Raw genomic sequence first — 19,980 nt, forward strand, 5'->3', positions numbered from 1 at the left:
TTTTGAGGGAGGGTAAATTATAGAGCAATGAAAACATCAGCCACCAATATAGCTTTCTAAGGATTTCTGAAGTGCGAAAAAAAATCTTTAAGAAAGGCAGGAGAGAAAGAAAAGATTTGGGTATAGTTTTATGAATGATTTAAATATACTGTTATAAGATGCAGTCAATCACATTCCCAGTGTCAGCACCAGCACTTCTTGGTCTGACTGCAAGTCAGCTGTATAAAATAAACAAAACTTGACCTGTTTCTCTTGACTAAAATTAATTGTATAAGAGATAATATTAGGAACCTCCTTTGCACAAGCAAGATCTGAAAAAATTAGACCACCAGTGAGCTTGAGGAGAAAGCTGAGGGCCTCTGTTTACAACAGCAATGCTAATTGGTTTGTGAAACTGCACTTCTTTGGCATTGCTTCGGAAAATGTGGAATCTGCCAGGAACAGGCTGCTGCAGAGCTCTTTATTTTTAAAGAAAGTAAACAAATAAAAACCCTCAGACACTTAGAAAATGTTATTTTGCATGAACAGTTCAATCCATTTTTCTGGAGCAAGATTCTTCTATTATAGGCTTATGTATGCCCATGTCATGCAATAACACTTCCATGGTTGCTGTCAAGATGTTTTTAATCTTAAAACTGGATAGCTTGACCTCAGGATGCTTGTCTTCTGTATTCCAAATGCATCGACATTGCCTAACCACAGCTGACCTTCTCTCCAGAGACTGATGAAAAGCTGAGGGAAGGGAAAACAATCTTAGAAAACAAGCAGATCTGTTTGACACCCAAGATTCACAGCATAATACTACATGAAAGCTACATCAGAGACTACCTGGAAGGAGTATTGAAGAAGATATTCACAGCAAGGGTCTGGAGCAATAACTTCTAACTTATCCCCTTGAAGGGGTTGTTGTGCTGCATCAACATCCTGTGGAGAAGTATAGAAACAGCCCAGAGAAATTGCTTCAGGATTTTTGTATTTAAAATAGCTTACATACAACTACAGGGGATAAATGTCCAGTTATTTTACGGGGGGTGAGTATTATTTAGAAGAATTAGGCTGTCATTAGGATGCTCAAAATTCAACAAGCAGGAAAGAGATGGCAAAGGAAATTGTATCTTTCAGCATTGTTGTTTTGAAACTTTAAAATACATGCAGTATTGAAAAAGTAAGTCGTTGCATACTGGCAAGTAGTACTGCAGTTTATTACTGTATATCCTGTTTAAAACATGTTGGCATTTTCCTAGCTAGACTTTGCAGTAAGATATTCCATACTTCATGTGAAGCCTTCGTTTTATCACAGTAGAACATAACGATTTAAAGAGTTATGACATTCAACATCACTGATTGTGAGATCACTTTAATAATTCTCTTTATGTCATGGTAGGAAATCCGTTAACTTTATTAATATCTTATCTTTCACATTTATCCTCATAAGCTGACATTTTGTGCAAAGTAATTCATTAAAATATCCCATTTTCTTTTTTTTTTTTTTTTTCCCCCTTTCTGGGTGTATTAAGTATAAAGTCTAAAATCATACTTGTAACAGTGGAGGTTGGTTCAATGAGAACTGCCTTCTAGATTCTGTTCATTTGTGACTCAACATCATACTTTTAACTCAGGTTAACTCTTCTTCCAGCAGTCAGTAGATGAGGATAAATAGACTGAAACTCCAACAGAATAAATTATGTTCAAATGAAATAATCATGTGTCAGAAGAATGAAGGCTAATGTCTCGATTTATAATGTGAATTCTTTCTGTTGGAGAGTGTGAGGTAACTGAAATATGTATTTGATAGGCCAAGCTGTCTTTGATTTGTAGCATGTCAAGGCTAACCCCAGCCACCAACCAAGGACCATGCAGGTAGGTCTTCACCCAGTGGGATGGGTGAGAGAATAGGAAGAGCAACTGAAAACTCATGGTTTGAGATAAAGTCAGTTTAATAGGGAAAGCAAAAGCCACATGACCACAAGCAAAGCAAACCAAGGAATTAATTCATCGTTTGCATGGACAAGCAGGTGTCCAGATACCTCTGGGAGAACAAGGCTCCATCACATGTAGCAGTGGTGACTTGTGAAGACAAAGGTCCTCACATCTAACATCCCCCTGCCTATTTCCCTCTTCTCTCCCCAGCTTTATAAACGGAGCATGATGTCCTATCATATGGAATATCCCTTTGGTCAGTTGGTGTCACCTGTCCCGGTTGTGTCCCCTTCCAACTCCTTCTGCATCCCCAGCTCCCTTGCCAGAATGGCAGTGCTAAAGCAGAAAAGGCCTAGACACTGTGTAAGCCCTGCTCAGAAATAACAAAACATCCCTGTCTTATCAACACTGTTTCCAGCACAAACCCAAGACACAACTCTCTGCTAGCTATGGTGAAGACAATTAACTCTGCCCCAGCTAAAACAAGGACAAATTAATAGCTTTAGGTTCACTCAGACTTATTTTCTAGTATGAGAATGTGTGATGGTGTTTTTGCCTAGACATGCATTATCTAATAACCCCGTGTGGAACAGGCCATATAAATTATATTGGCTATTTTATCATCAATTTGAAATAACTGAGAAGACATTCATACTTCATGTTTTTGAGTAATGAAGCATATTTAGGGTATTACTTCAATAAGATAAAACTTAGAAGTGTCCATTTCTTTCATTACAATTTTGGGCTTTGTTAAAGAATAAAAGAGAATGCATATACATCAAAACTATTAAAATGCATTGACTCTCCTTCAGACATTTGTTCTTTGTGGGATGTGGAATATGTGGGGAATAGATGGGAAGTTGGAGACGCTTTCATGTAAGATAATGTTTTTCCGAAGTTTAATGTAATACTTGATCCCAGTTTAAGCCTTCAGATTTATCATGTATTGTGCTTCTACACCTGAAGCAGTTTCTGGTTCCATTGAGAGCACAGATCCTGTGCTGCTTCTCAGGGAGCAGCAGGTAAATGGTGAACATTTATTGCTGGTTACAACCGCTCTTACAAGAGGAAAAATGTATCTCAGCTTTGAAGCTTAGAATAGTAAGATTTTATTTTTTTTTTACATGCCAGGGAATATCTCTTAAGCTGAAACATCTTGGCCTTCCTTCACATACAGTATTGCATTGTAACTGCAAGTGCTACAAGTCATACTGCAAGCATGAGAAGTGATGCCACCCAAAATGTGGCTGTAAAATCTTGCTCTGCAGTTGAAGGAGCTCTAGAGTTGTGTACTCTTAAAGAATGGAAGTTATTCACAGTACATAAAAAAAATCACAAAATTGATTCAGTCATTCTTTCTTTCAGTTTTATTTTTTGAAGATTTATCCCATGATAAATTAATCTAGCTACATTAATTTCTCCTTGCAACAGAGTTGCTGTGTTCTGTGCTTTACCAGTAATATCTTTTTGAAGTATTAGGACCAACTTTGGAAAAAAGCAATTTGCTTTCCTGTATTCTATATAAGCCAGTGGGATTAAAATTCCTACTGGTGTTACTGACTGCTTGTAAGGTAGTAGGCGGAGGGGCAATGTGGAGAAAAAGCAAACTGTCTGCTACCAGAGGCTGGAAGGAATGCAGGACGCCTGCCTTTGAGAAGCCTTTACTAATTCTTATTGCAGTTACCAGCCCATATGCTTAATTGCCAACTCAACAGCAGGAGGAGGGGGGTGCAAAACCAGGAATAGGCTTTGCAAAGAAGCAGACCTTGCTAGAATGGCTGGTTGCTCTCTCCTTAGATGTGGATAAAGTCGATGGTCTGCAGGCTTAGCAGCCTTTCTTTTTTTATTATTATTTTAAAGAAAAAAGGTTTTTCAACCTTCACTAGAATATGTACTACTTCTCTGGCATCCGAGACCTTTATTCACTAAAAGCACTTAAAACATATTCCACTTACTTACTTACTCATTCCATCTACTTATTTACTTGCTTGCTCACTCATACTAAAACCTAAACTTTCACCTCTGCCTTATATGTGAGTGGTTTAACATACTTCAATCCATCCAAAGGCTTTAATTCAATCCCTGTACTCTTATTTCTCTCTGAAGAATTCAGAGAGACTCCAACAATTTGCAGGTTGTGAGATTTGTCACATATGTTAGTCTATTTTCTATTCAGACCATCATTGTGAAACAAAAAACTCCTATGCACAAGTGGTTTTACATATTAATTTTTAAGGCCAGCAGGAACTGAATTCTCAACAGTACTGACATCATTACCTAGCACAGAATTGTCCTTAGCCAGATTAGTCTCTCTTGTAATGTCTACTAGAGAGTTATTTTGTCCCTTAGAGTGGAAATCTTCCTTAAGACAGAATTAAGATTAAGTCTGCACATGCAGGAATATGTTCTGTTGTGTCACAGAATCAATTAGGCTGGAAAAGACCTCGGAGATCAAGTCCAACCTGTGACCAAACACCACCTTGTCAACTGGATCAATGCATTAAGTGCCACATCCAGTCTTTCCTTAAACATCTCCAGGGATGGTGGCTCCACCATCTCCCTGGGCGTCCCATTCCAATGCCCAGTCACCGTTTCTGTGAAGAATTTCTTCCTAATGTCCAACCTGAAGCTTCCCTGATGCAGTTTATGACTGTGTCCTCCGGTCCTGTCACTGGCTACCTGGGAGAATAGACCGACCCCCAGCTGCTGCACCCGCCTTTCAGGCGGGTGTAGAGGGTGATAAAATCTCCCCGAGCCTCTTTTTCTCCAGGCTAAATAAGTCCAACTTCCTCAGCTGCTTCACGCCCTTCACCAGCTTTTCATCCCTTCTCTGGACATGCCCCAGCACATCAATGTTTTTCCAAAATTAAGGGACCCAAAACTGAACACAGAATTCAATATGCAGCCTCACTAGTACAGGGAGATGATCACTGCTTTCATCCTGTTGGCCACACTCTTTCTGATACAGGCCTGGATGCTGTTGGCCTTCTTGGCCACTGCTGGCTCATGAGTCCAGTAAATGTGCAATCTGTTTTCCTGAAATTCTGCAGTTTAAGTAATGACTCAGACCTTTTCTCATTATTTGCACTGAATTATGCTTGGAAGTAAACTAATTTTGTTGGATTAGTTTTGTTTGTCTTTCCCATTCTTATCCACTTAAGTTGATATATGACAAAGAGCAAAATTCAATGACAAATGTTGTGGAATCAATCTGATAAGGTGATGTAATTAGATTTGAACAAATTAATAGGAAAATAACAAATTAAGAGGAAAATAAAATATGCTAGCTGGCACTTGAGACAAGTACTGAAGGCTTTGAGAATCAAAGACAATCATACACTGACTTTTAGATTATCAGCAAAGAGATGCACTTGGCTGTCTCCTGGAATCAAGTTTTAAAAATTCTGAAATGGTTAACTAACTGGAGAAAGGATTATTAGCTGAGTAAAGTTCATATTATATATTTATAGACTTTATAGATATTGAGAAACTGCATTGGTGATTTAATTTGTAGAGTGGGTTTTAGCTCTTTAAGATGTCTGTGAATTTACCACAAAGAAAGGGGAAGAGGCAAAACTGAAAGCAGTAAAATACAAAATTAAAACCTCATTGATGTTTACTTTTCCTGGTATGATATGGCTGTTTTGGACAACCAAGTTGCTTGTCCATTTTCAAATTCCTCCACTACTTCCCATTCACATCATGGCTGAATTTGTATCTAGATTTGATATTTGTGTGTTTCATCTTGTTCAAATGTTACCTTTGAAAGAAGGTACTGTTTTTAACTGAATTTGCCTGATGCTCACTAATCTTCGTTTGTAGCTTTTTGTCTTTATGGTAGCAGGAGCTATGGAGAAGGTGAATATTATTTTGACTTAAACCTAAGAACTGAAGAAAACCCAAAATCTTGAATAAGAAATCTGAAAATCTGGTATAAGAACTATTATTGGCTACTTATGGGGCATCAAACAAAAATCTGAAAATGTTTAATGTAAAAATAAACATTTACAAAGCGGAGTTACAAAGTGGAGAAGAAAGAAAAAAATCAAGAAAAAAGTATTAGAAAAATAAGAACAGGGATACTTATGCTGCTACAGTTAAACTTTGTGTTTCTTAGTGGGTGATCTCTCTGTATTTAGCATATAAAATTTTTGGGTTCCAATTTGGGTCATTATTCTTTATAACAAGAACTTTCTTTAAAAAATAAGTCAGAAATTACAGGGAAGCTGCATTTCTGTCATACTTTTGGTCTTACCGCACATCTGTAAAGAAGCTCTACATACAGGAGGAATAGTTCAATGAACTATTGGCTAAATAATTGAGAATAATCCGGTGAGGATCAGTATGACAGAGGTCAACATTTTCCTAAACTTATTTCCTTGAGTTACTGCTTGTAACTTGTCACTGGGTTCTTTGACTTTATGTAGCCAGTCCAATCTGGAATCTCATTGTACTTTATTGTTGTGGAGATCCATGAGTCTTACAAAAATTCTTAGTTTTTGCAGTCTTGAACTCTAGAAAAATCTTTCCTGGACGTCTTGCAGGGACTGCCTTCTCAAATCCACTTCAGATGCTTCTTTATCAGGTAACTAGACATCTGTTGTGACACAGTGACATAGCCATACCCAGCCATTGTGAACACAAGCAGCACATGAAAAAGTTTTGGAGGATGTTTAGTGCATTTGAAATGTATTTTGAAAATGTTCAGGTATTCTTTTCATAAGATGATGCTTTTTGTGCCTCTTGTTATACCTCTTATTCCCACCACTGAGGAAAGAAACATGCTCCATATAGTGCACTTGCCTTATTTTGATGCTGCAGCTTTAAGATAGTAAAGTTTGACATTTAGTCTCTGAAACTGAATTGTTATTGATATCCAATCATAAGACTTAATATCTGAAATGAATTTTTATTGTTATCCAGTCATAAAACAATACTTGAGCCATTCAATTGAAAACTGACTGTGGAGTGCAGCTTTTTAAATACCTCCTGGTTTTACAGTGAAGTTATAGGTTTATCTATAGGAAGCTTCCGAGGAAATATTTACTACATAATACATTTCTGTACTATTGCAAACACATTAGTACATCAGATTTTTGTCACTTGGTTATCTAATACATGAACAGTGCCCTCATTACCAGCTCAAATGGGGAAATTAAAGTATTTGACAATGGACTGTTCTTTCTAGTACAAGCATGGTGAAATAATAGGAATAATGTGACTTTGGAGTATTTCAATTGCAATAGAAGCTTACAAAAATGAGTTCTAGCCCTTCATTTTCACTAGAGGGTGGCCAAAACTTCCCTTAGTCTGTTCATTTAGATAGCTTTTAGCTTCCTGATTACTCCTGTAAGTTACTACTTACTTAATTATTTATAAAATTTTTTTTTTCTACTTTATTCTCATAGTTCAATAAATCTTCTTTGCCCTGAGATGAAGGTAAATTTATGAAATACTTGGCATTATAGTGAGAAAAGTTACTCTAGTACACAAAACAGAAATGTTTCTCAAGTAGAGAAGAACCAGGTCTTTGCTTTGAATTTTTTAGTCTAAAAAAATCTTGTTATTGTCTCAGAGAGGGAGAAGGAGAAGAGGAAACAATGTTTATTAAATAGTGAAGGAGATATTTCTCTTCTTGCTTGTGGGAGGAAATTCTTGACTTTTGAATTGAGTAATTTACCTTTACAGCTGGTAAGTTGAACTATTTCCAGAGTTGTCATGTTCTATTTAGTACAGAGATAGAAAATGGAATTCTGTTGATCAAATAAGAAAGAAAAAGCATTGTATTATAGAAGAGAAAGATAGAAGAAGAAAGCATTCCTGCACAGTGCTCATCAATTTAATCTGATGCACAATTTCATGTGACTGTTTATTAAATTTGAAGATAGTTTGTTTGAAGTAATTTTAGGCAAAGTGAATTAAATAGTTAAAAGAAGAAAAAACAAAAGCTGTGCTGTAAAGGTTAACATTAAAAAGGGAAAACATTTGAAAGGGAGAAAAGGTAAATGTTATTTCATTAATGGGGAAAAGTGATATGTCGTTATGAAAATAGATTAACAACAGATTGTGGTTTCAAACAAAACCCTCAACTATAAAAAAATAAAAAGCATATCTACAGTCCTTCCAAAAGACAGAGTGTAGTATGCAGAGCAACAAGATTGCAAGGAGGCTGGTCAGCTTTGAGTGCCACCTACTATCTCCTTGGAACATCATTTTAATAACATTGTTTTATTGACTGCAACTCTATCTTCAGACAGCATCTTGAATTTGCAATATGGTCAAAATCTAACACTCACTTTATTCTAGTCTGTGTATTGGCAGTAAACAGCGGAATATCTCTGAGAAGTCATAGGAAAGATTAAAAGAAATGTGGAAATTAATCAGATGAAAGTCCAGTATGGTGACTTACATGGGATGCATGAATGCTGATAGCACAAGTGACATTCACTAGTTTGCTTTACTTGTGGCACTCACTTGATGCTCATTCAACACATGATTAAGCAACATCAAGGTGTTTTCTAGTTCAGGTCTTGACTATAAGGCATGACTTAACAGCATCAAGATCATTATGTTGGCTCTCAGATAAATTACACTTGAAAAATTACTTGTTCCTATAATCTCAATTATTATAGTATTATTAAAATCAATAGGATATATTTGTATTAATAGCATTATTATAAGTAATAGTAATATAATTATTATAATAACACTATTAATATTATTTTCTAAGATAAACGTAGATTATTAATAGATCCAATAATTTTAAGAAAGAAATATTTATTATTATGTTTCACTAATATTATTGCTTGTATGTAACCCTTCAGACAAGCTCAGGCATACAAGGAAACCATTCTGAGGTGACAGCAAGCTCAGTTAAAGCTACCTTTGTTCATGCTATGATAACATACAGGTTGCAAAACTACTCAAGCTAGCTTAGCTTAGGTTCTGAAAAAAACACTATTAATTCTTTCAACTGAAATGCATCTATTTAACATGAGAGAGGTAATTTATTGTATTTGAACTCATATTGCCAAAAAGAGGAAAAAAGACAAATCCTTTCTCAGATGGATACTTATTTATTCAATATGTCAAAATCTCTAAATATTTTAATAATTTCAAGGAGTAAATAATAGTAAATTTTAGAGCTAGATAAACCAACACAGATAAATCTAGAAATCTTACTCATGATTATCAGATTACAGGGAAAAAATATATTTTTTTTCCAAAATTAAAAAGAAGTTTAAGTTTTACTTTAGAATCTATTTTTCTAACAATTTTTCTTTTGATTGGTTCAGCTTATTTGGGGCAATTCTTGGTCCTCCTAAGAGAACACATTACTCAGAAGAAGCATTACTTTGATATAACTATATGTTATGCCCTTATTAAGCACTAAATATGTTTAAGATCAAGAATTTTTGCATGGTTTTGGGTTCAATATCTTTGCCCCTATGGAAAAAGGTGATCTTTAATTATACCACAAATGGATTAACATGCATGTATCCCACCTACCTTAACAAGTCATGGCTCTATAACAATCAAATGAAGTAAGGACAGTGCCTTGAGATTTGAACATGAAGGGAAAGCTCTAATTTTAGTGCTGGTATTCCTCAATTATCGAACTCTTAAGCACTATTATTAAAAAAATCCAAAACCATTCATTGGGAGTTTTTCAATCTCTGAATACCTAATTATTCCCCAAGGATACATGTTTGTTCTTGGACAGGTAGTTCATATAATATTTTTCTTTAGAGACTCATGCTAATTTGCTAAAAGATGAAATGGCAAAATGAAAACTAAATGCTTTCACTGCTGATGAGACTGGAACCACTGAAGAGTAAGCTGTAATAAGATCATGAACACCCTCTCTTAGCAAAAAACCACAAAAAAATTCCTGAACAAACCAACCAAAACTACAACCCCCCCTCCCTCAAAATCCAAATCTCAGATGTTATCAGCTGAAATAACAAATTAATAATGCATAAGGTCTTAATATTATTAAAGGAGGAAAAAAAAAAGATATTTTGATAACTTCTATGTGTCATTGATCCTATCCAGAACAGGTTTTAAACATTAAGGGTTGAGCACTGATGCAAATTACAATTCTCAGAAGCTTTTATTTCATCAGAGGTTTGCTAATGGTCTGAGTGACTGGATGCAGAAAAAAATGTGACGTCATTGAACTGAGAAAGACTTGATAATTAAAAATGTTGAAATTGAAGTTACTGGGGAAAAAAAAAAAGCAAAACTTATGTGGAAATACATAAAGCAGGGATTTTAAAATTGCACAGGTGTAGGAAGTTAAGCATGTTCAGGTGACAGCTATTCTAAAAAGCTCAATAATGGACCTCTAGCTGAGCCATAACCCAGGGATATCCCGCTGTTCTGGGGAAAAAAAAAAAAAAAGTTATATTCTGATAGTGAATCTACATTCTATAAGGCCTTTTGAAGTAATCCTTCTCTACAGAATACTAGGAGGATCTTGGCTTCTGTCCAGTTCTGAGCTTTTCACAGCACAACTGGAGAAAGCTCAGAGAGGATAATAAGGGTAACCATAGGTCATCTAAACATGGTTTACAACAAAAATATGATTCAATTAATGTTATTCTGTTTAAGATGATAGTCTTAAATATGTAAAACACTATTGCAAAGAGAACTGGAATAATTATTTTCCATGTCCATGAGAAGATAAAAGATTGTTAATTCATTAAATGATAAGAAAGATTAAGGTTAGATTTTTTTTTTCCCAAAATGTTTAAGTGGGTAAGCAATGAAATTAATTTCCTGGATGTAGCTTCTAACTGTGGAGGAGAAGTAGATAAGCAGGTCACAGAAATTATGTAGATAAAAAATTAATATAAGGAAGTCGATTAAATTATAATGCAATGTACCTTTAAACTGTAATTTCATGGTAAATGAGGAATAGGTATGTCAGTCCTTTGGCCTTAAATAATAGAAAACTTTCAATTATCTTCCTCTCATATTTGTGTCAAGGGTATAGAATCCTGCACCTTTTTTTCTCTCCCTCTGTATCTGCTTGCAACCTTCTCTGGCTGTTCCTGTACTCTGTATCTCCTATATTCCTTGTCGGTAACAAGGTAGCAACCAGAATACTTCAGTCTGGCTCATGCTTTTCATCTTGGGGTTCAGCCATTAGAAAGGCTATCCCTTGGTATCACAGTAGAGAAATTACCCTTGGATGATACCCACTGAAGAAGGTAAAGTTGTTTTTTGTTAACTTTCTGTTTCCTTTTTCATTTTATTTTCTCTTTGATCGTGAAGTTGGGATGAACATTCATATATGGTAGTCATTCATTTGGTTCACCCAGTTCTTTTGTTCACACACTATTAAATGTTTCTGTGACACGTTTTAAGGATTTTTGTGGTTTTTAACACCAGGCTGACATCTTTCTTATCCTGAAACTGTTCTCTGCCAGTAATGGTGCCCATCTTATTGATTTGAGAAATTCAGCTGGAATGTGCAGAAGGCAAGTGATTTTCTAAAGCAGAGAGCAGTGTTTGTCAAAAGGTATATAGTGTTATCAGTTCAGATGATCTAATTTACCTCCTGCTATTCAATAAATCTGATTGTGTTGACCAGGCTAAGGTTCAGCTACTTTTCAATTGACATAGATATTGCTGTATTTGCTCTTTTAATTCAGTACTGCTTTTGGCTGTACCCTGGAGTTGTGTTCCTGAAACATACAAATCTTCAAAAGATCTGTAGACCTGTAGATCTGTATTAAAGGTTCAATATATTTGCAATAAGAAACAAATGCTACACCTTCTGAGGATCCGATAGCTCACATTTACCAGTTTCACCATCTATTGTCTTTACATAACAAAGACCCCAGTTCTGTCACTGCAAGATACTGAGTCATGTCTTATTGTACAAATATTTCTGCTGACTTTCTCACAATTCCTTTGGTTTGCAAAATTCACAGAAGCTGAGATTCTCTTATGCTCTCTGGTCTTCCCCTACTGTTATGAAACTTGATTTAGTTTGGCCACTTCAACCCATTAACTACTGAATGAATAATGACTGAAATACTATCTTTAATACCTACTTACTGTGAAATGAGGCTCTTAAAAGGATGTTTACTTTCTGATAGACTTGGGGTACTTCACAGTATTTTTAGTCCTAAGATGAAGATAATCATGAGCAATCATCATGATTACTGAGGATCTATGCTCATCTATTAAATTATGTGGATACTAGGGACACTTGATTCCAGACTTTCTCTTGGTTCTCAAAAATATTTTCCCTCTAAATTTAACTTACATGCAGCTAAGTCCAAAAAATGAATTGAAAATTTTAATTTTTATGTTAATGATTTTATCCCAGCAGTTTTATTTTTTTATAAAGAAATTAGTTGGAAAGTGAAATTACTGGGGTTTTGATTAGCTGAGAAGGCATTAGACTTGCATTCCCTGCTTTTTTATTTCATGGAGAATATAATTACCAATTCTTGATTTTATCTTGCCATGTGTACATCCTTATTTGCAACAGTAACATTTATATTCCAGGCAGTGTGTGGGACGTGTCGCTATTTGCAAACCATTCTAATTAACTTATTCTCCAGCTTAAGTATCAAATTAAGTAAACAAAAACTAATTATCATCTTCTTGTAACGGAATTAATCTTACTCCTTTCATTGACTCCTCATCACTCCTTCATTGCTCTGAAGGAAGAGCACTTTTCTTTCAGGTTGCAAAGATATTCCAGTGAAGAATAATAGCCTGAATATTTTTAAAAATAAAATACGATTAAACACTTTGGTAAATACATAATTCTATGAAAAAGACAACCTAAGTGTTTTATTGTTTCTAACTTCAGCTTATTTTCTCCCAATAAATGTGCAACTTCTTTACATTTAAACAAAATGTGTCATAAATATTGAGATATAATCGTGAGTTTTAATAGTTGTCTTATTTGTACTGTGGTTAATAACAGAGATCTGGATCCGCTTTTTAGGCTGCCTTTTAGAGATGCTCTTCTGTATGGAAATTGCAACATGCTTGCACACACCATGCTTCAAAGAAAAGTGTACTGGCTTTGCTTTAGTAACAGTATTTCCTGTCTTTACATAATGACTTTGCAGATGGCCAAAAAGTAAAGTCCATTTCTAATTTTGTACTGTAAGAAATAGTCCTTTCTGGAATGTGAGCACAGGAAGAGTATATGGACTAAAATACAGACTTAATAGTGTTAGTGAAAGGGATCCATATTTTTGCCTAAAACAATTTTTAAAATATTCTTAGGTTTTCCCTTTATTCCTGGTCTGCAAACAGGGAGAATAAGGCAATTAAAAGTGACTTTCCATTTAGGAAGGAGGCATTGGTAAGCTGTTTCCTGAATGGCCTTAGTAGTAACTTGTACTGTAGACAATGAACTCTGACAGGAAAAGTACTTCTGTATCTCATGGTCTTTGTCAGGCCTAACCTCTGCAGCTCTGAAGGATACTCTAAAGAACTAGTGTGGATCTTTCTGTTTCCAGTTTTTCACACTGCTGCAAAGCATTGAGAAATCATAGTTTTCAGAAAGTTATTTTGCTTATGCTTTTTTTTTTTTTTGGCAACATCTTCAAGAGCATCAACTTCAACTGTTAACCCATAACTAATTCCACTATTAGATTATACCCCTAAGTGCCACATTTATGTGTCTTTAAAATACCTCCAGGAATGATGACTCAACCAGTTCTGGGGGTAGCCTGTTCTCATTGTGGTCAACACTTTCTGTGAAGGGATTTTTTTTTTTTTTAATATCTAAACCTGCCCTGGCACAAATTGCGGCTGTTTCCTCTTCTCCTGTTTCTTGCAACTTGGGAGATGAGGCCAAGACCCACCAGGCCACAACCTCCTTTCATGTAGTTGAAGAGAGAGAGAGAATGTTCCCTCTCAAAAACTGTGAAAAGCTTCACTTTATATATGAGATTTGTGAAATGTAATTGTACAGTATTGTAGATCACTTTTTGTTGTTTTCCTGGAAATCCTACTCTTTTGGGACTAATTATCAAAAAAGAGATAATTAATATTACACAATGTATTTACCTGGAACAGCAAAGGAACTAAATAATCTTATTTATATTCCAACTTCTCTGAAAGTGTTTCAGTCTTCCCTCTCCCCCCTGAATCCACTTCTTGAATTATACAAGTGCTTGAATGCAATAGCTTCTGACACTTGGATATTTTATAGAGTAGTGTATGACGCATAATCAGTGATTCACTTCAAACTTCCCAGTTTTTTATTTGCTGTTACTTTTTTCTTATATCCAAGATATGTGTACCTGCCGTCTTGTTCTGTTTATAACACTCAAATTATGTCCCTGCAATCTAATTGACAACTGTTGCATCTCCTTCTCTTGACTGTGGTTCAAGTTATCAGAATAATTTACATATGGGAAAGGTTTCTTTGTTTTGTTTTAGTGAGTTTTATTTTGTGTTTTCTTCCCCTCTGCTCTCTTCCCTTCCCTCCCACCCTCCACTAGGTTTTAAGTTGTACTGTAAATATGCCTGCATGGGTAAAAATCAGTTTCTGAAGCTTCAGAACATGTGGTCAAAATAGTTGCATCGTGAAAAGACTTGTAATTAAGAAGGAAAAGTTTAGGAGGAAAGAAGAATCATGTTCATTGAGAACTGGATGATTGAAACACCAGAGTCAAGTATACATATTCATACATAGCAATCAGTGACCAGCAGGGTAAGCATTTAAGACCTAAAGATCTTCAGAGAATTGGAAGTCTCTTTCCTTTTACTGTTACAAATCATTAAACTGCACACAAAAATCAAATGCAAGTTTTATAATTTTTTTCTAAACTGACAAATACTAAATCCTGATTATTCATGAGTGATTTGATGGATGCTGAAGAGTTTGCCTTTATTGTCTGGATAGCTGGAAAATAATTTTGGAAAAGAAAAACATAATAACAGCACACTTTGTTAAACAGGTGTTTCCTTATAAATGTTAAAAATGCAAAGAAGTAACAATTGCAGGTAAGAAATTATGGCTTGTTAGCACTGCCCTCTGGCTAGGTAGGAAATGCCAAGTATGCCCATGCAGCAACTTGAGCTATGTGTCTGATATCCTTTATTAAGCACCTGATAAGAAGCCCTGATCTCTGCACATAAAACAAGTGGTGACAGTAACCCTTCTTAGACAATGTGCTGCCTTGCTCTATACTTGCAGTTATTTATTGTGTATCTGGCTTGCAACATAGTGTGAAAGTATGTTTGTTTATAGTCTTTTCATTATCTATTAGTGACATATTTGAGATCAAGAGACTTTATCACATCTTTTTTCAACAAATGACTTTCCAACGTTCATTTTGTGATGAAGTACTTGGTACCACAGAATTAGATGTCATGTCGAATATGAAATTTTCATCTCAATGATATGTTTTTCTTAAAACATGAATGAATTCCTTGACTATGCAGTGTCGTAGCTGTATGTTTTGTGCTATCTCATAAAGGTTTTTCTTGTATGATAAAAGGCAGTTAAAATAATTGAGTCTTATGAAATAAAATTCTTCCTATTAAACATTATCAAAGGTAAGATTGCTAATATGAGTTGTCTTTTTACAATACATCCATGAGACCACCTCTTGTTTTGTTGGTTTGAAACAGGAATTAGCACCTACTGTTTACTAGCAATTTCAAAAAAATTTAGGACTAGATAGGGTTTTGCATCAGCAGGTATCATTTTCTGCTAGTAATCCAAGATGTTTTTTGAAAAAGACTGTGAAATGATTTTCAATGCATTTTCAATGCATTATTTTTATTGGCCTTTTGATGGAATTTTGGAACTTAAGAATTTACTTCCAGCAAACAATATTTTCAGATAGGTTTCAAAAACTTGCCCAGGCTGAAAAAGGAATTTTAAGAATGGAAACATCTAAGTGGTAGTAATAAAGCTTTTGATGCATGCCACTGTTATCTTGAAATAAAGCCAATGTATAAACACTATTATACTTAACACTACCGTAACAAATAAATTTACTGGTTTTTAGTTCAACTCTCTACTTGAAATTTACTCCCTGTGGCAAAATTAATGGTCCATGTTGTTTACGAGAATACAATGGTGTACGATATTCTTCATGTAAAACAGAAGCTGAGGATCAGTAATCCCAAATTCAATTGCATGCTGCTCAGTTTTTACTGGTAATGATCTAGTAATAATTTCTTAAGATGCTTGTAGAGTTCTTAATGCTTCAGTTGAAGGAGAGTATACATTCCAGTGCTACATGCATTCTCTCTAAAGCAGTACAAGCAACCATCAAAAGGACCAGGGTTTTATCCTTCTTTAAAGTGAGGATTTGCTGTTTTAATCAAGGAGGTAAATTGTCAATACTAGAAAACCTTTCTTGTAACTAAAGTACTCTCTTGCTTTAATTAAGAGGTGGCCAGACTTCGTTGCAGGAGGAAGGAAAAATTGGTTGAGGGTGAAGGACTTAGGAGCCCTTGGTAGAGGAATTCAAGAGAAAGCTCAGCTCTAGAAATAACACCACTGTTAATGCCACCACCATCCAGGAGATCTGAGAAGGGACCTCCTTTGCAATATCCCTGAAAGAATACCTTGAAGGTGTCTAAAAATGGCTTAATAATTGGTTGGTTGCCTTATACAGTTTCTAAATAAGTATCATAATGTAGCATGATGCAAGTCTAAAGAACACAATCCTAATTATGATCATACAGAGAATATAGAGAAGGTACTGAGGATTTTTATGACATGTTAGTGTGAACATGCTATTCTTAGGCTCTTATTTGTCTTTAATGTTTAAAATTTGGTTTGGTTTCATGTTTAAAAATGTTTTTATTTGCGTTCTTGCTTTAGATTAAGCTGATTTTTTTTTCAAGTTTTTTGAAAAAAAACCACACTGTTAACATAAGGGTATTCTGAATTTATATCTTTAAACACTTTACAAAATATGGTCTGGCTCAAAAGGATTTGAGGGGCAAGCTTAATATTGACTTCTAGTAACACTAAAAGTTTTGTGGCATGCAGTGAAATACTGGGCTATGTACTTGAACCACAGAGTCAAAAGAGGAATATTATGCTCCTATAAGATAATTGATTAATAAAAAAAAAAAAAAAAAAAAAAAGTTAATTTACTAGTTATCCACCTAAATATATTTACTTTTCATGAAGTGTATAAATATAAGATTTGAAGAGTGGGCTATATCTTAAAGTACAATCCTATGTTCTCTTTCTTATTTTCCAAAGTGGACAATATTTCTTTTTCCTGAAAATCATCTTTCTTTTGTCCTAGTGAAGTCTAATATAGTCATATTCAAAATGCATAAAAACAGAAGAACTGCATCTCTGAATTGAACTTGGGGTTCATTTGCTGATTATTGTCTTCAGTAGTGCTCTACTAAGGACAAAAAACTTGTAATTTCAATTAGATAGGACATGGTGACTGAAGCCTGAATCACCAGATATAGCAGCTCTTCTAATCTTCTTTGAATCATTAAGAGCACTTTGTCCTTTTTTAGTATCTACTCACTTTTTTGAACTTCTGTGACAATTACGGCTTTATTCTGCCATCATTTGACAATGTGCAATAAGGTGGTTGTACAAGATGGTCAATTATTCAAAATTTACCAGCCCATACTCTGAGGATACAGTTCTTTATCTACCAGGACTTTTACCATTGCTACACTACTTGTACATCCATTCTATGCATTTGTGGGGTTTAAAACAACAAATATGTTTTGAAAGCCATTATAAGTTACAGCTGGGTTTTCACTCTTCTATTTTTTCCCCTTGCACAACCTCATGACATACTTATACAACCTAGTGGCATCCTTGTAGTCCCTTCCTCTCCCTGAGATGAAGCCAGTATTCAGCCAGAGAAGTGAGGATAGGGAATCCTCCATATCATACATCCTATTCTCCCATGCAACTTTTCCCAGGGAAGGTAGTTTGCAGATCCAGACAGATATAGTGGATCTTTATTGGTCTTCTCTACCTACTCACCAGAGCTCTGTCACTAAGCAGAGAAGATTCTCTACCTGAAAAACTCTTTGTTCTTCCCTCTAGAACTTGATAGAAAGAAGAATGGGAGGGAAAGGTTCTTGTTTTGTCAGTTAAAGCAGTAGGATTCAAAAAATAATAAGTAGTGAAGTGGTAAAAGCAGAGCACTTAACCATTGTAATTTAGGGTAAAATTTAATATACTCTGTTTCCTTTGTTTTCAATTGTCTTCCTCTTTGCATGAGGATAGCATAGGAGAATAGTCAGCAAAATACACTTCTTGTTTGACTGGCTATGCCTTTACTTAAGGGTGGTTTGCATAAATGTCTCCAATGGTTGTAAGTCTTTTAAAGGGAACATGAGAGAGATAACCTATTGTTTGGGAGACCCATGGATGTTCTGCACTTGAGAACTTCTAGTTTTGGCCCAGCTTAAATAATGATTTCATTTCTCACATAGATGTCATGGGGAGGGAACTAGGACACTTAGCATACTGGGAGTTCAGTTTTGAACAGGACTAGCAGGATGTTACAGTACTGTATATAATAAGTTAGTAGTACTTTATCAGTTGAACACTTTTCTTTCCTGGAACTCCCAAAAGTTTTTGTGGATTATTTAATGCAAGCCTTACATTTTTCAGCCATGTAAACTCATATTCCAGCAGTCTCTTGGAGAAGCAGATACCTGTGACACGTTCAGATTTTTTAAATCATATTATTCAGTTATAATTATTTTGGGACAGGCTGAAGGAAGAGATAAAAATGAGTACAATCTCTATCCCATTCTTAAAATTCATGGAAATAGCAAATATGTCCTTATAATATGTCACTTCAATAATTATTGCAGTCCTCAGCATAGTCAGTTGTGGTTGGAAGTTATAATAGGGGCTTCTAAAGAGTTATACACACAGATTTCATTGGTATAGTTTTTGAGTGCTTAGATATTGGAAAAATGTTTATAAATCTGAGATTCAAAGATTTTGACTACACTAGGATTTGGTAGGAGCAGATATTTCTGTCATCAATACTGAGTGACTACCTACATTAGAAATTCCAATTTAAATAATCAAAATCTTAGTTACCTGTAAACATCTAAGTAAGCTATGATGATAGAATATGATTTAATCTAATTTTAAGAAAAAAGTTCCCCAGTGTCAACCTTATCTTTGCTTTTTAACTACTGTAACATTAATAATTTCCATTTTTGAATAATCAAAAATGACTGGGATGAATAAATGAATTTCTTAATTGGCCAATTAAAGTGCTCTGAGTAAACAAAGTCTAAATATTGAAATTTACATCTTTTGCGATAAGAAGCAAATATTTTTATTTTTATTACTATGTTTAGTACTTCATTAAATAGGGTCATTACTTAAGTTTAATTTTTGAGGTAAACAAGAGCTCATCAAGACACAAATGATACGGGAAACCTGGTGCAGTGAAATAAGTTATTCCCTGTCGAATTATAGAGTCAATGAAGTATGAAAATGATGACATTTAATATCTTAAATGAAAGCTGCTTTAGGGAATACTTCAACACTTTAAAGTGGTATCTCATAATTTTGTCTCACCTGGCTAATTCAATATCACAATATAGCTGCCAGCTTTTCAAACTCCAAGTTTCTGGTACTACTATCAGATTCAGAAAGAAAAAAAGATTATATGAAAATATGACCTCGAAGGGGGCAGTATTTCTTTCTATGTAAAGTATTCCAGTACTTGTTTTGAAAAGCAGATTAGTCTTATTCTACCAACCATTAAACCTGACATGGCATCCTACCCTTGGGTCACAACAACCCCAGGCAGCTCCGCAGGCTGTGGACAGAGTGGCTGGAAAGCTGCCCAGTGGAAGAGGACGTGGGGATTCTGAATGTGATTTAGTGGTGAAAATGAAAGTGCTGGCTTGATGGTTGAACTCAAGGATCTTAGAGGCCTTTCCCAACCCTTAGGATTCGTTTATTCTTTATACTTTTTTTGTTTACGGAAAGAGCACATTACTTACTGGGGGAAAAATTCTTTTTAAGTCAGGTTTTTTTCAGTTGGTGTTTATGCACTGAGACAGTGTTATGGATAATTTTTAATAAAGACTAAT

Source organism: Sturnus vulgaris, chromosome 1, assembly GCF_052056855.1.
Source record: "Sturnus vulgaris isolate bStuVul1 chromosome 1, bStuVul1.hap1, whole genome shotgun sequence".
NCBI lineage: Eukaryota > Metazoa > Chordata > Aves > Passeriformes > Sturnidae > Sturnus > Sturnus vulgaris.